Source organism: Microtus oregoni, unplaced genomic scaffold, assembly GCF_018167655.1.
Source record: "Microtus oregoni isolate MIOR12 unplaced genomic scaffold, Mior012 000004F_ref0000308, whole genome shotgun sequence".
Lineage (NCBI taxonomy): Eukaryota > Metazoa > Chordata > Mammalia > Rodentia > Cricetidae > Microtus > Microtus oregoni.
Genome location: NW_024543063.1, coordinates 41,424,252 through 41,438,779, shown reverse-complemented (window position 1 = coordinate 41,438,779; position 14,528 = coordinate 41,424,252).

The following is a 14,528-nucleotide window of genomic DNA, read 5'->3' as shown; positions in this document are numbered from 1 at the left end:
GATGACAATACTGTGTCTCAAAGCCACAAGGTTGGACACATTTAGAGCATCACACACTCAGTCGGAAACTTATGAAACGCCTTCAAGTACTTATTCACTAGGTTATTTTGAGAGAGAGAGAGAGAGAGAGAGAGAGAGAGAGAGAGAGAGCGCACAGGCATGCTATGGTCTGTGTGTGTAGGGTAGAGGGTAACTTTGGGAGTCAGTTCTCTCCTTCCACTGTGGGGTCCTGGGATCAAACTCAGGTTTACAGGTTTGTGTAGCCAATAAGTGCCTTTACCCGCTGAGCCATCTCGTCAGCCAGTCCACAAGGTTTAAATCAGATCTTTCCTATGTGCCAGGTACAACAGTGAAGAGAATAGAAAGAGGATGTGTTGTGAGGTAACTCCTCCAGAGACTGCATGGACTCATAAAAGCCAAATAGAAAGTCTTTATAGTCAGCCAGTGGCTGCGTGGGGAGCTCACCCAAATCATGCAGCCCTGAGCTTAGCCATTCTTGGCTTTTTAAGCCGAAAAACCACATCTTGGGTTGACACCCTTCAGTTAACGGGAGCAGTTAGCAAGAAATGGAACGACAGAAGCCAGAAGGCAAGGTTAGCATATTTAGGGACTTTCCCAGGTGTGTCCTGGCACTGCTGACTTAGCCTTTGTTCTTGGTTTGGCTGTGGACTAGGTATTTGTTCTCATTTTGGCAGTCATGGCTACCTACATGCTGGGTTCCAAGGCCTTAATGGGCTTCTATCATGGTGTCAGTTGTGCTAAGGTCTGGGGCCTGTTACAGATATGGCATGGCATTCTTATTTGATCAAATTAAGTACTGAGAATATTTTCTTTTCACGTAATTGAGCCTTCTAATTGGGAGATCAACTAATTTGTTGAAATTCCTTACATAGAAAAATCTGAAGTAACACTATAAGCCTAAAACATGTGCAGTAAAGAAAAAGCAGGGCTTCACTGAACACCTTCGTGGAGTCTTTAGTTATTGTTTGTTATGGATTTGCTGCTTCTGTGTTCAGGAATACTGTAATTTTTGTTACATCAGAACTCTGCAGAGACGATTTGATGGTTGTTTAAGATAGTGCACCTGTGCATAACCTTCAGGCATGACAAGGAGTCAGGTGCAGAAAGTTTACAAGAAGAATATCGGAGCCACAGCAATTAGCAAATGACAGGCGGTGCCAGGCAACACCACAAGGACACGATAAATGCTGGTTTAGGTGGGCTTTCAGAATCAGCGGTGGAGAAATACAGCCAAATACAATTCCCCCCTTCCGACACCTATTTTGACTCTTATGTTCAATGCACAACGAAACTCGAGCCTTGTTTGAAGAGATGGTTGGCTACAGCATCGAGAAGAGATTACGGCTCTAAAATAGCCTGCAGTGTGGGGGATTTACCTGGGATTTGAGGGCATTAGTTAGGAAAGCCAGGGTTAAAGAGAAGAACGAGTTACTTAGGGAAGGCCAACCTATTCCCCCATCTTCAAGGGCGTTTTTGCCTAGATCGAGTCCGGTTGTACCAAGGCTTGTTTGTAAGGTGACATCAGGAGGGTGCGGATCTTGCTGTGTCAGCTCTTTTCCTTTTACCTCCGTGTGAGATCAATATACTCGTGATTTAAAAACCAGTACTATCTCTTCTCAAAGCTAAGTTATCCACATTATTGAGTTCGCATGTGTTTGGGGGTCGGTTTCCTGAGATCCTTGTCTTCTGTGGGTGGCCTTAATGCTTCTCCGTGACAGCTAAGGTTAGCTATGACTTCCATGTCACTGAATGCCATGGGCCCTCTTTGGTCTACGCCTCCACTGCCATGGTCAGGCAGCATTTGGCACCCACTTTGTCCTTAGAGGAACTGCCTTCAGCCCTAAAGCATTGTGTCTCAATGGTCCCAGTGACATCACATCCTTTTGACAATATCCTTCTTGATTGTGCCTTCGCAACTAACGTCATGTCCGGAGCCAGGGTACTGCCTCCTTTTTGATTCCTTCCTTCAGTTCCTTTGCTATAACTATAGAAGCTAGAATGTGCACGGGAAAGATGGCTTGACAGCCAGAGGCACTTGCTACCAAACCTGACAACCTTAGTTTAAGCCCTGGGACCCACATGGTGGAAGAGGAGAACAGATTTCTTCACGTGTCCTTTGTGCTCTACCTATGTGCCTGCTCTCAAAGAATAAATAAAGAACAAAAGCCAGAGTGTATCATTCTTTACTCAAAACCTTGCTCTTCCTGTTGCTGTGAGGAAATGCTTAGCCATAAGCCACTCAAAGGAAGGATGGGTTGCTTGGCTCAGGGTTCCAGGAACCGTCCCTTAGTGCAGAGAAGTCTTAGCTGCAGAAACTTGAGTCGGCTAGTCACATGACACCTGGAGTCAAAAATCAGAGTGACAGAAGCTAGAGTCTGCTTCTTTAGTTCAGGAAGTGGCCCCGCCCACACCTAACATGACTCCTCCCACATTACTTAACCTAACTGCACTCCCAGCACCCCATCTCCCAGGTGACTCTAGATTCTATCGAGCTGACAGCTAACAACAACCAGCACATGATTTGTCCTTGCTCTAAATCTCTTCACTAATCCTCTACACTGTGGATCACCTGCCTCTTGTACCAGTGTTTCAACTCACCTCACTAGGTATCTTTCATTCATTTTTTTCCCTTTTATTGAGAAGTTCTTTTTATCTTTCAGTATGCATAGGTTGAGCATTCTTCTGGGATGTGAAGTTTCAATAGAGACCAACATGGGATTAAAAACAATTGCTTGATCTGGTGGAGAAAGGCAAGGCAAAGCCACTAGAGAAAATTATAATGTGTTAACGATGATTTTAAGGGCATGTCTTAGTGTTTAATCAATCAATCATACAAATAATTAATTTTTTCCCAGTGGGATCACAGTTTCCCTTTCCTCCCTCCTCTCCTTCCAGCCCTTCCCACAACCTCCCTTCTTTTCCTTCCCCCACCCACTCCTCCTTCCTCTTTAGAAAGTGTAGTCTCCCATGTATATCAGGCAGCCATGGCCTATCAGGTCATAGTGAGACTAGGCTCCTCCTCTCCTATTAAGGATGGACGAGGCAACCCAGTAGGAGGAAAGGGTCCCAAAAGTGGGTAAGAGAGTCAGAGATAGTCCTTGCTCCCCGTTAGGAGTTTCACAAGAAGACCAAGCTATACAACTGTCTCATATATACAGAGGGCCTAGGTCTGTCCCATGCAAGTTCTCTGGTTGGCGGTTCAGTCTCTGTGAGCCCCTATGAGCCAAGGTTAGTTGATTGTGTGGGTTTTCTTGGCCTCTCTGGCTCCCATGATCCTTCCTTACCCTCTTCCACAGGAATCCCCAACTGTAGGAGTTCACTGGTAGAATTTTTGGGGTTGCTTTTGAATACTATCATATCATCTGCAAATACTTTGACTTTTCCTTTCCAGTTTGCATCCCCTTGTTCTCCTGTAGTTGTCTCATTGCTGTGGCTAGAACTTCAAGTACTATAATGAATAGATTTGAAGAGAGTGGACACCTTTTCTTGTCCCAGATTTTAGTGGAATTGCTTTGAGTTTCTCTCTAATTTGATGGTGGCTATTGGCTTGCTGTATATTGAGTTTATTATGATTAGGAATGTCCCTTGTATCCCTGATCTTTTTTTTTTTATCATGAAGGGGTGTTGGATTTTGTTAAAGCTTTTTTTTTTTAATGTTGTTGGTTTGAATGTATTGGTCCTCATAAGCTCACAGGGAATATCATTAGTGGGAAGTGTGGCTTAGTTGGAGCAGACATGGCTTTGTTGGAGGAAGTTTGTCATGGTGGAGGCAGACATTGATGTCTCACATATGCTCAAGCCACACCCAGTGTCTCTGACCACTTCCTGTGGCTGCTATCAAGATGTTGCTTCTTCTCTACTCTCAGTTCTTTCTCCAGCACCATGTCTGCATCATGGCTAATGGACTAAACTGCTGAAAATGTAAGCTATTCCAATCAAATACTTTTCCTTTAAAGAGATTTCTATGGTCATGGTGCCTCTTCACAGCAACAGAAACCCTAACTAAAACAAGCATCTAATGAAATGATCATGTGGTTTGTTTATATGATGAATTACATTGACAGATTTTCATATGTTGAACCATCCTTGCATCTCTGGGATGAAGGGATGATCATGATCCCCCATGATCAGGTAGGACCATCTTTTTGATGCAGTTTTGGATTCAATTTAGATTTTATTGAGTGTTTTTGGATCAGAGTTCATGAGGGAAATTGGTCTGTAATCCTCTTTCTTTATGTGGTTTGAGCATCAGGGTGACTGTGGGTTTGTAAAATGAATTTGACAATCTTCCTTCTGTTTATATTTTGTGGAATAATTTGAGTAGTATTGGTATTAGCTCTTCTTAGAAGATTCAGTAGAATTCCTAGCTGAAGTCATCTGGTCCTGGGCTTTTATTTTTTTTTTAAGGTTAGGAGACTTTAAATGACTGCTTCTATTTCCTTAGCAGTTATAGGTCTTTTAAAATTGATTATCTGATTGAGATTTAACTTTGATAACTGTTATCTCTCAAGAAAATTGTCAATTTCTTTTAGATTTTCTATTTTTTTGGAGTATAGTTTTTGAAATATAACCTAATAATTCTTTGGATTTCCTCCGTGTCTGTTGTTATATCCTTTTAATTTCTGATTTTTTATATTTGAATATTCTCTCTCTGTCTTTTAGTTAGTTTGGATAAGGGTTTGTTATCTTGTTGATTTTCTCAAAGAACCGACTCTTCGTTTCATTCTTTGTATTATCCTTTTTGCTTCCATTATATTGATTTTAGCCGATTTTGATTATTTCTTACCTTCTACTCCTCTTGGGTGTGTTTGCTTCTTTTTGTTCTAGAGCTTTCAGGTGTGCTTTTGGTTCACTAGTATGGCATCTCTAGTTTCTTTCTGTAGGCATTTAGTGCTGTGAACTTTCCTCTTAGCGCTGTTTTCTTTGTGTCCCATAAATTTAGAGTATGTTGTGAATTCATTTTTATTGAATCCTAGGATGTCTTTAATGTCTTTAACTTCTTTCTTCATTTCTTCCTTCCCAGTGTTGATTCAGTAGTGAGTTGTTCTATGAGTTTGTAGGCTTTCTGTTATTTCTGTTTTTGTTGAAATTCAGCATTATTCCTTGGTGCATGGGGACATTTCACTCTTCTTGTATTTGTTGAGATTTTCTTTGTGACAGAGTGTATGGCCAATTTTGGAGAATGTTCTGTGAGGTATTGAGAAGAAGGTATATTCTTTTGTGTTTGGGTACATTGTACTGTAGGTATCTGTTAGCTCCATTATTTCTCTGTTTAGATTTTGTACAGATGAACTGTCAACTGGTGAGATTGGGTTATTGAAGTCCCCCACAATTAAAGTGTGAGGTTTGATTTGTGATTCAAGCTTTAGTAATGTTTCTTTTACAAATGTGGGTGCTCTTGTGTTTGGGGTATAGATTTTAAGAATTTTCTTCTTGGTGGATTTTTTCCTTTGATGAGTATGAAATGTCCTTCTCTATCACTCTTGGTTAACTTTGGTTTAAAGTCTATTTTGTTAAATAGTAGCATAGCTACACCAGCCTACACCAGTCTTACCTGGGGTCCTTATGATCTACTTGGTCTCCTGTAAAGCTGTTGAGAGTTGTGGGCCGGAATATGGGGTCCAGGAAAGGGGGTTCAGTGTGAGGCTGTTGGGTAGGCTTTAAGGAGTGTTAGCCAGTGATGGGTGGTGTCTTGCATTGAATCCCTAGGTCCGGCCTGGCTTCTGGTTATGGCAGCTTTTAGAAAGGAAAACATTTAATTGGGGCTGGCTTATAGTTCAGCAGTTTAGTCCATTTCCGTAGGTGGGTGGGAAGCATGGAGGCAGACACGGTGCTGGAGAGGGAGCTGAGAGTTCTACATGTGTGCATGAAAGCTTGGAAGCAGAACAAGGACAGTCATGGACAGTGTCCTGCTTATTTTTTATTGTCAACTTCACAAAACTGGGAGTTAGGCTGGAGAGATGGTTTAAAGATTAGGAGCACTGGCTGCTCTTCTAGAAATCCTTAGTTCAGCTCCCTGTAACCACATGGTGGCTCACAACCATCTGTAATGAGATCTGGTACTCTTCTTGCAGGCAGGCGCATATGCAGCCAGAACACTATATACATAATAAATAAATAAATCTTTTAAAAACAACAAAAACACTTCCAAACAGTAATAACAAAAACAAAAACCCAAACAATCAAACTAACAAAACCTAGAGTCACCTGGGGAGAGGAAACCTCTGTTGAAGAATTGCCTTTATCGGATTGGTTTGTGGTCACATCAGTGAGAAACCATCTTGATGACTGTCATGAGGGGCTCAGCCCACTGTGGGCAGTACTATCCCTAGGCAGCTAGGCCTGAGCTACGTAAGAAAACTAGCTGAGCAAGTTGATAGTAAGCCAGTAAGCCGCTCTCCTGTCTTATTTCTGCTTCAGCTCCTGCCCTGACTTGAGTGATGGACTGTGATCTTCAAGTGTAAACAGAACTTATCCTTGCAGCCGTGTTTATCTCAGGAACAGAAAGCAAACGAGGACAGCTTCCCTGAGAAGCGGATGGAGTAAAAACTAAGGAAGGAGGCTAGCTATGTAACAGTTTCTAGAATCAACTCAGAAGCCAATGGGATAAAATGGAAACAGGTATATTGAGAAATAAGGAGATGTACCAGGTCACAGACGACCTTACAGGCCATGGTGTGGACTTTGCTTTTATTTGGAATGAGACAAGAAGCTATTTGGGGATTTGGAACAAGACAGTGCAACGATTGGATTTGAGCTTTAGAGGGATCTTTTTGACATCTCTAAAATACCAGGAGGTGGGGCAGGGGATGGGGAAGACGGGCAAAGACGGAAGTAGGGAAAACTGCTATAGTCTTGCAATGGTGCAAGTTGAGATGACGGTGGCTTGGACCAGTGGAACATTCTTGGAGACAGACACTGGTGATTTTTTTAAAATTTCTTTTTAAAATTTATTTTATTGAGCTACACATTTTTCTCTGTTCCCCTCCCTTCCCTTCAACCCTCTCCTATAGTCCCCATGCTCCCAATTTACTCAGGAGATCTTGTCTTTTTCTACTTCCCATGTAGATTAGATCCATGTGTGTCTCTCTTAGGGTTCTCATTGTTGTCTAGGCTTTCTGGGATTGTGATTTGTAGGCTGATTTTCTTGGCTTTATGTTTAAAAACCACTTATGAGTGAAAATATTATATTTATCTTTCTGGGTCTGGGTTACCTCACTCAATATGATGTTTTCTAGATCCATCCATTTGACTGCAGATTTCAAGATTTCATTATGTTTTTCTGCTGTGTAGTACTCCATTGTGTAAATATGCCACATTTTCCTTATCCATTCTTCAGTTGAGGGGCATTTAGATTGTTTCCACAATCTGACTATGACAAACAATGCTGCTATGAACATAACTGAGCACATGTCTTTGTGGTATGATTGAGTATCCTTTGGGTATATACCCAAAAATGGTATTGCTGGGTCTTGAGGATGGTTGTTTCCTACTTTTTCTGAGACATTGCCATACTGGTATCCAAAGGGGTTGCTCAACATCTTTAGCCACCAGACAAATGCAAATCAAAGCAACTCTGAGATTCCATCTTACACCTGTAAGAATGGCCCAAATCAAAAACACTGATGACAACTTATGCTGGAGAGGTTGTGGGGTAAAGGGAACACTCCTGCATTGCTGGTGGGAATGCAAGCTGGTACAACCCCTTTGGATATCAGACTGGTGGGTTCCAAAATACATTTTTAATTCCTTCATCACAAGTCTGCTTCTTAGGATAAGAGCTTCACTTGGACTGTTCTCAATGCCATAATACTCCTTTAAAAGTTATTCTAGTTTCTGTTATTGTGTATGAGAGCGCAGGTGCATGTACACCACGGAGCGCCTATGAAGGTCTAAGGACTTCTTTCGGGAGTCAGTTCTATCCTCTCACTGTGTGTCCTGGGTACCAAACTCAGGTCCTCAGGCCTGTGTGCCAAGTGTCTTTGCCCTCTGAGCCATCTCACCAGCCCCACACTGCTCATTTGTTTTCATTTGCAAAAGATGAAAGTCACACAGGTGAAGTGTAAAGTCTGATGAGCTGCGGCAAGGCACATTCAATGAACCCATTGTCACAATGAAACCAGTGACCATGTCATCCCACCCGAAATTCCAGTGTCCTATTGTGTTCCACAGATTTCATAGTGCAGCCTTGTCAAAACGGATCCATTTGCCATCACTCCAGATTTGTTTGGATTTTCTAAATTGTCATTAAACGCAACCACAAAACACATATTCTTTTAGAAATGGGTTTAGACACATACATCAGAACATTTGTCACTTGAACCATTTCTAAGTAAGTCAGCATCATTTAGTTAATTAGCATTGCAGTGTTGCTTAGCCATAGGACTTCCTAGTTCTACAACATTCTCACTATCTCAAATAGAACCCAGTAATGTTAGTTAGTCTCCCTCATAGACTGAAAGCTCGACCCCTTCCTCCTGCTGCTCCCACTACTATCTTTTAGTTCCTATGGACTTACCCATGTTTGTCACAAAAGCACATTCCTATCACATGTAGCCCTTCATACCTGCTTTTTTCTGCTTAGGATGACTATGCTGGGGTCCACACATGTGTTGCATGTTACAGCTTTCCATAGACTAACTATAGTCTTCCCCTCAGCTCACGTTTAAGAAAGAAAGTGGAGATGCTTTTTCAGTACATGAGATATATTGGGAGACATAAGTCTATGACCTTTCCCCTAATAATTCCAGATTCTCAGGAGTCTATGAGAAGGTCAGCACTTCATGTAGACAAAAAGCACGGTTCCAGATAAAGACAGCAGGTATTTGAATCAGTGTTCAAAACAGTAGACACCCATCAAATGAAGAAAAACAAAGGGAAATTTCTTTATTTTCTTCTCTTGGTAAGAAGTGTTGCATAAAACTATGAAGCTTCAAGTCTCTTGCCAACCCTAAGGTGGCTCCCTTAACTAAAAATTGTGCTTCCGTGCAACCTATCCAACCTTCCTTTATCCCAAACATCCTTTTCCCCCAAGTTCCCCCATCCTCCTCTTCTCCCTTTTCTCTCACCCTCTCCCCTTACCCCCATCCCTCCCCACCCCCAAGATCCCAATTTTCTCCCCGGCAATTTTGTCTACTTCCCATAGCCAAGAGGATAACTATATGTTTTTCCTTGGGTTCATCTTCTTACTTAGCTTCTTTAGGTTCACCAATTGTAGACTCCGTGACCCTTATTTATGGCTAGAAGCCAATTATGAGTGAGTACACCCCATGTTCATCTTTTTGGGTCTTACCTCACTCAGTATAGTGTTTTCTATTTCCATCCATTTGCAAGCAAAATTCGAGAAGTCATTGTTTTTTACCGCAGCGTAGTACTCTAATGTGTATATATTCCACACTTTCTTCATCCATTCTTCCATTGAAGGGCATCTAGGTTGTTTCCAGGTTCTGGCTATTACAAATAATACTGCTATGAACATAGTTGGCTCCCAGGAGCCCAAGGCGATGTCCCCCAGTTAGTTCCCTGGGCAGCTGAGGATAGGGAACCTGAAATGACCCTATCCTATAACAATACTGACGAATATCTTGCATATCACCATAGAACCTTCATCTGGTGATGGATGGAGATAGAGACAGAGACCCACACTGGAGCACTGGACTGAGCTTCCAAGGTCCCAATGAGGAGCAGAAGGAGGGAGAACATGAGCAAGGAAGTCAGGACCACGAGGGGTGCACCCACCCACTGAGACAGTGGGGCTGATTTATTGGGAGCTCACCAAGGCCAGCTGGACTGTGACTGAAAAAGCATGGGATAAAACCAGAATCTCTGAACATGGTGAACAATGAGGGCTGATGAGAAGCTAAGGACGATGGCACGGGGTTTTGATCCTACTTAATGTTCTGGCTTTGTTGGAGCCTAGCCAGTTTGAATGTTCACCTTCCTAGATATGGATGGAGGGGGGAGGACCTTGGACTTTCCACAGGGCAGGGAACCCTGACTGCTCTTTGGACTGGAGAGGGAGGGGGAGAGGAGTGGAGGGAGGGGAAGAAGGGTGGGAGGAGGGGGAGGGAAATGGGAGGCTGGGAGGAGGCGGAAACTTTTTTTTCCTTTTTTTCAATTAAAAAAAAAACAAAAAAAAAAACTATGAAGCTTGTGTTGGTAAGGTGGCTCAGTAGGTAAAGTTGTTTGCAGCCAAACTGGACAGCCTGAGTCTGATCCTCAAGTCCACAATGGAGGAAGAAGAGAACTGGCTCCTGGAAGTAGTTCGCTGACCTCCTCATGTGCACAATGGCACTTGCAGACAAACAGACAGACAGACAGACAGACAGACACACACACACACACACACACACACAGAGAGAGAGAGAGAGAGAGAGGTTTCCTTTGACATATATGCAAGCACACGCATAAATGCAGAGAGACACAGAGATAGAGAGAGACACAGAGAGACATAGATAAAGATAGATAAAGATAAATAGATAAAGATAGATGATAGATGATAGATAGATAGATCATAGATGATAGAGGAGAGAGAAGCAAGCTCAGGCATGTCCAAACTAGTCAGTGGGCACATGATTTTCTAATGCTACATTTATTTATTTTACATCCCGTCTGCAGTTTCCCATCCCTCTTCTCCTCCTGGTCCCTCCTCCCATCTTCTCTCTGCCCTCCACCCGTTCCTCCTTTGTTTCTGTTCAGAGAGGGAAGTTCTCCCATGGTTATCAACCAAGGATGGCATATCAAGTTGTAGTAAGACTAAGTACCTTCCCATGTGTTACGGCTGGGCAAGGCAACCCAACTCAATATGAATAGGATCCCCAAAGACAGCAAAAGAGTCAGAGACAGCCCTTCTCTGCTCTCACCATTATGAGTACCACAAGAAGACCAAGCTACACAACTGTCCCATACATGCAGAGAGCCTAGGTCAGTCCCATGCAGGCTCTCTGGTTGTTGGTTCAGGCTCTATGAGCTCCTATGAGCCCAGCTGAGTCTGTGGATTTTCTTATGATGTCCTTGACCCCTCTGGCTCCTACAATCTTTTCTCCCTCTCTGCAACAGGATTGCTTGTGCCTTGCCCGATGTTTGGCTGTGGGTCTCTACATCTGTTTCCATCAGTTGCTGGGTGAAGCCTCTTCGATGATAATTGGGCTAGGAATCTATCATGTTTGTCTCCCTTAGCTCACTCAGGGAGAATTTTTCTAGTTCCATGCATCTGCCTGCAAATTTCAGGCAATTTTTTTTAATAGCCTGCACGTGATTCTTAAGTGCTCAAATTGATCCTGGTCAAGAAGCCTGAGTTTTGGTCTAGCACGAACACCTAATGAACAGCGATCAAAGTTTTTGTCTAGAGTAACTGATATGAAAACAGGTCAAGAGGGTCCCCCAGACTTCACTGTTGCTATTATCTTCAAGTCTAATTTAAACACAGTACAAAATGGGCTCTTTCACAAGAACAAGCTTTGCAGTAATTAATGTTGCTCAAAAATCAATTACATCTCCAATTAAACCTTTGCTTACAAGCTTTCTTATAAAGTTTAAAATACAATGTTGTAGAGAAGTTGGGATATATAGTTTAGTGGTGTACCATTCACCTAGCATATGATAGACCATGAGTTCCATCCCCATCACCACACACACACACACACACACACACACACACACACACACACGGACACAGACACACTCTTCACATCATTGCCATGTCAGAGTCAAGACAGTGTGTTGCTGGGGTAGCCAACACCCTGGTGGCCACTGGCCATGAGCACAGTAAGTCACATGACTGGAAGTGAGGTCTATGGAAACTGCTGGATCTGTGTAGCCTCTCAGGTGATTTGGGGTATGTATCAGCTCCATGGGAGAGACCTTCTGGGCTCCTTTCATAGAAACAGATGTTAGAACCCCCAGAATCAGAATTCTGGAGGGGTCCTGGTTTATGGACTCTCCATTTACCTAGCAAGTTTCTGTTGTGATGATTTTTTTCTCCAGGACCCACAGGTTAGAATTTGGGCCAAGAGAGACTGTGGAGGAACCAGAGGTCAATTAACAGGCTGGTCTTTTGCTGAAGAGAGTGGGGGGAAGTTACCTGCTTGGAGCAGACTGGGCTGGGACCAGCTATTTTTCTTCTTGTGTTGCCTCTTCTCTGTGTACTTCAGTTTGTGGGGTTTTGTTGCTACTCTGAGGTACTTGTCTTGCTCAGTGAGGGGTGAGCCAGCTCACCTGCTATCAAAAATGCAGGATGCTCTCCTAGGTCTGATTTGTGACCAGAGAATTCCCGATAACATGGGTAGCTTTAGCCTTCACACAGGACCTAGTTGGTACTGTTAGTGCCCAATGATGGGGTTTTATTGTCTGGGGGCTCTGAGTAAGGGTGAGGTAACATGGAGGCATTAGGCTGGCCTCTCCTTTCATCAGTCACTGTTGGTTGTCTTTGAAGCCATTGCAATACTGAAATCCAGGGGGCTTTTGCTTCTTTCTTTTCTTCTTTCCCTTTAATTGTTTTTTTGTGTGGGCATGTGCACATGTGTGTACATGTGTGAAGAGGCCAGTAGACTGGCCAGCGAGCCCCAGGAATCTATTTCTGCATCCTCAGAAGAACATGGGGGTTCTAGAGATTAAACCCAGACATTCATGCTTACAAAGCAAGTGCTTCACCAACTGAGCTCTCTGCCCAGCAGGCGGCTGCTTTTTCAATACAGAATTCATAACAAAGTTCCTGATACCACCACGCGGTGATGTTATGACTCTGTTCTCAGACAGATGTTAATGAGGAACCTTGTCCAGCTGCTGCCAATCAGCCAGGCTGCTGGGAAAAGTCCACCCAGAGACTTGGCTCTCCTGCTGCCTGTGGTCCAATCTTCAGCACTTAAAGAGGCTTCCAGGATCCAGTTACCCAGGAAACTGGGTGCACTCCAGACCCTGTCTACTTAAGAGAGCGACAGCACAGTACTTACAGGTGTTGCCACCCACTGGGCGGGGGTTGGCTTCAGAGATTGTTTATCTGGGGCATGATGCTGCTGCTGCTGGACATTTGGGACTAGGACAGATAAGTTTTTTGAGCATCAAGTTGTTTGTGTGTGTGTGTGTGTGTGTGTGTGTGTGTGTGTGCGTGTGCATGCATGCATACACGTGTATTGGTGTACCGCCCAGACATCAATCTTAGGTGTCATTTAGGAGACGTTCACATTGGTTTATGAGACTGAGTCTCTTATTGGCCCAAAGCTCACCAAAAGGCTAGGATGACTCAGTGGGCCGCAGGGCCCTCCTGCCTCTGCCTCTCTAGCACTGGAACATCAAATGTGTGCCACCATCCCTGTCTTTCTTTAAACTTTCTTTTTATTTATTCTTTGTGTCTTTCATGTCATGCGTTTCCCTGTCCCGTCTTACCCATTCTCTGCCCTTGCAACACTGCCCCTCAAAAGAATAAAATTTAAAAGAAAAAATTTTAAACAACAACAACAACAAAACCTCACCATGGAAGCTGCAATGTGACACAGTGAGTCACGTTGTAGACCCTTTAGCCCATATGTCTTTACTTGTGAATGTTCATTGCAAAGAGTCATTGGTCTGGTTCAAGGCCTCTGGTTTCTGCTACACTATCAATGCTGGGTCCTTGATGTAGGATTTCCCTCTGTATGCTGTTAAGAGGTGAAAACTAAACTGAATGCTGGGAGAAAGAAGGCGGAGTCAGAGAGACACCATGTAGCTACCAGAGGGGAAACAGTAGTGAACTGGAACCTTGCCTGTAGGCCACGAACCTCGTGGTAAAACATAAAATAATGGAAATGGGTTAAATTAAGATGTAAAGCTAGCCAATAAGAAGCTAGAGCTAATAGGCCAAGCAGCGATTTAATTAATACAGTTTTAATGAGGTTATTTTGAGTTTGGGTGGCCGGGAACGAATGATTGGTCTCCTACAAACATGTTGGTCCTCACTGGGACTCCCCTGTGTCATGGAGATACTGCAGCTCTGGGTGTGTAGGACCGGCCCCTTCGATGGGGTGGGCCAATTCCTCACTCTGGTTCTGGGCCTGGGTAGTGGCAGGGTTGGTCAGTTCACCAGTTCTCCCCCATCCTCACCGTCAGGGTGAGCTCTCCAGCATTGCCCCCTGGCTAGTTCACCCCTTGCAGCAATGAGCAAGGGGCGGGGCCAATTCTGCTTCCACATGCTCAGGGTTGGCTCTCCCGTCAGGGCCAGCTCTCCTGTGTTGCCCAGGTGCAGGGGCCACTCTCCTGGAGGCTACAACTGGTAAGGTGCAAGGACAGACCACCTGCTCGTAGAACCTCAGGCCATCTCTCCCACCTGTCCCAGGTGTCAATGAATGGGGATGGGACCCTCTCCCAGGCCCACACCACCATACAGCCACTGAGGGGTGGGGCCAGATCCCCCACCTCAGGGCGGTTCACCCGTACCCCTGTCAGTAGGGTCCCAGGAGCAGGGCCCGCTTTCCTGAGGGCTGCAGCTGGCGAGGGGGACACACCTGGCTGTATGACATATATACAGAGGATTG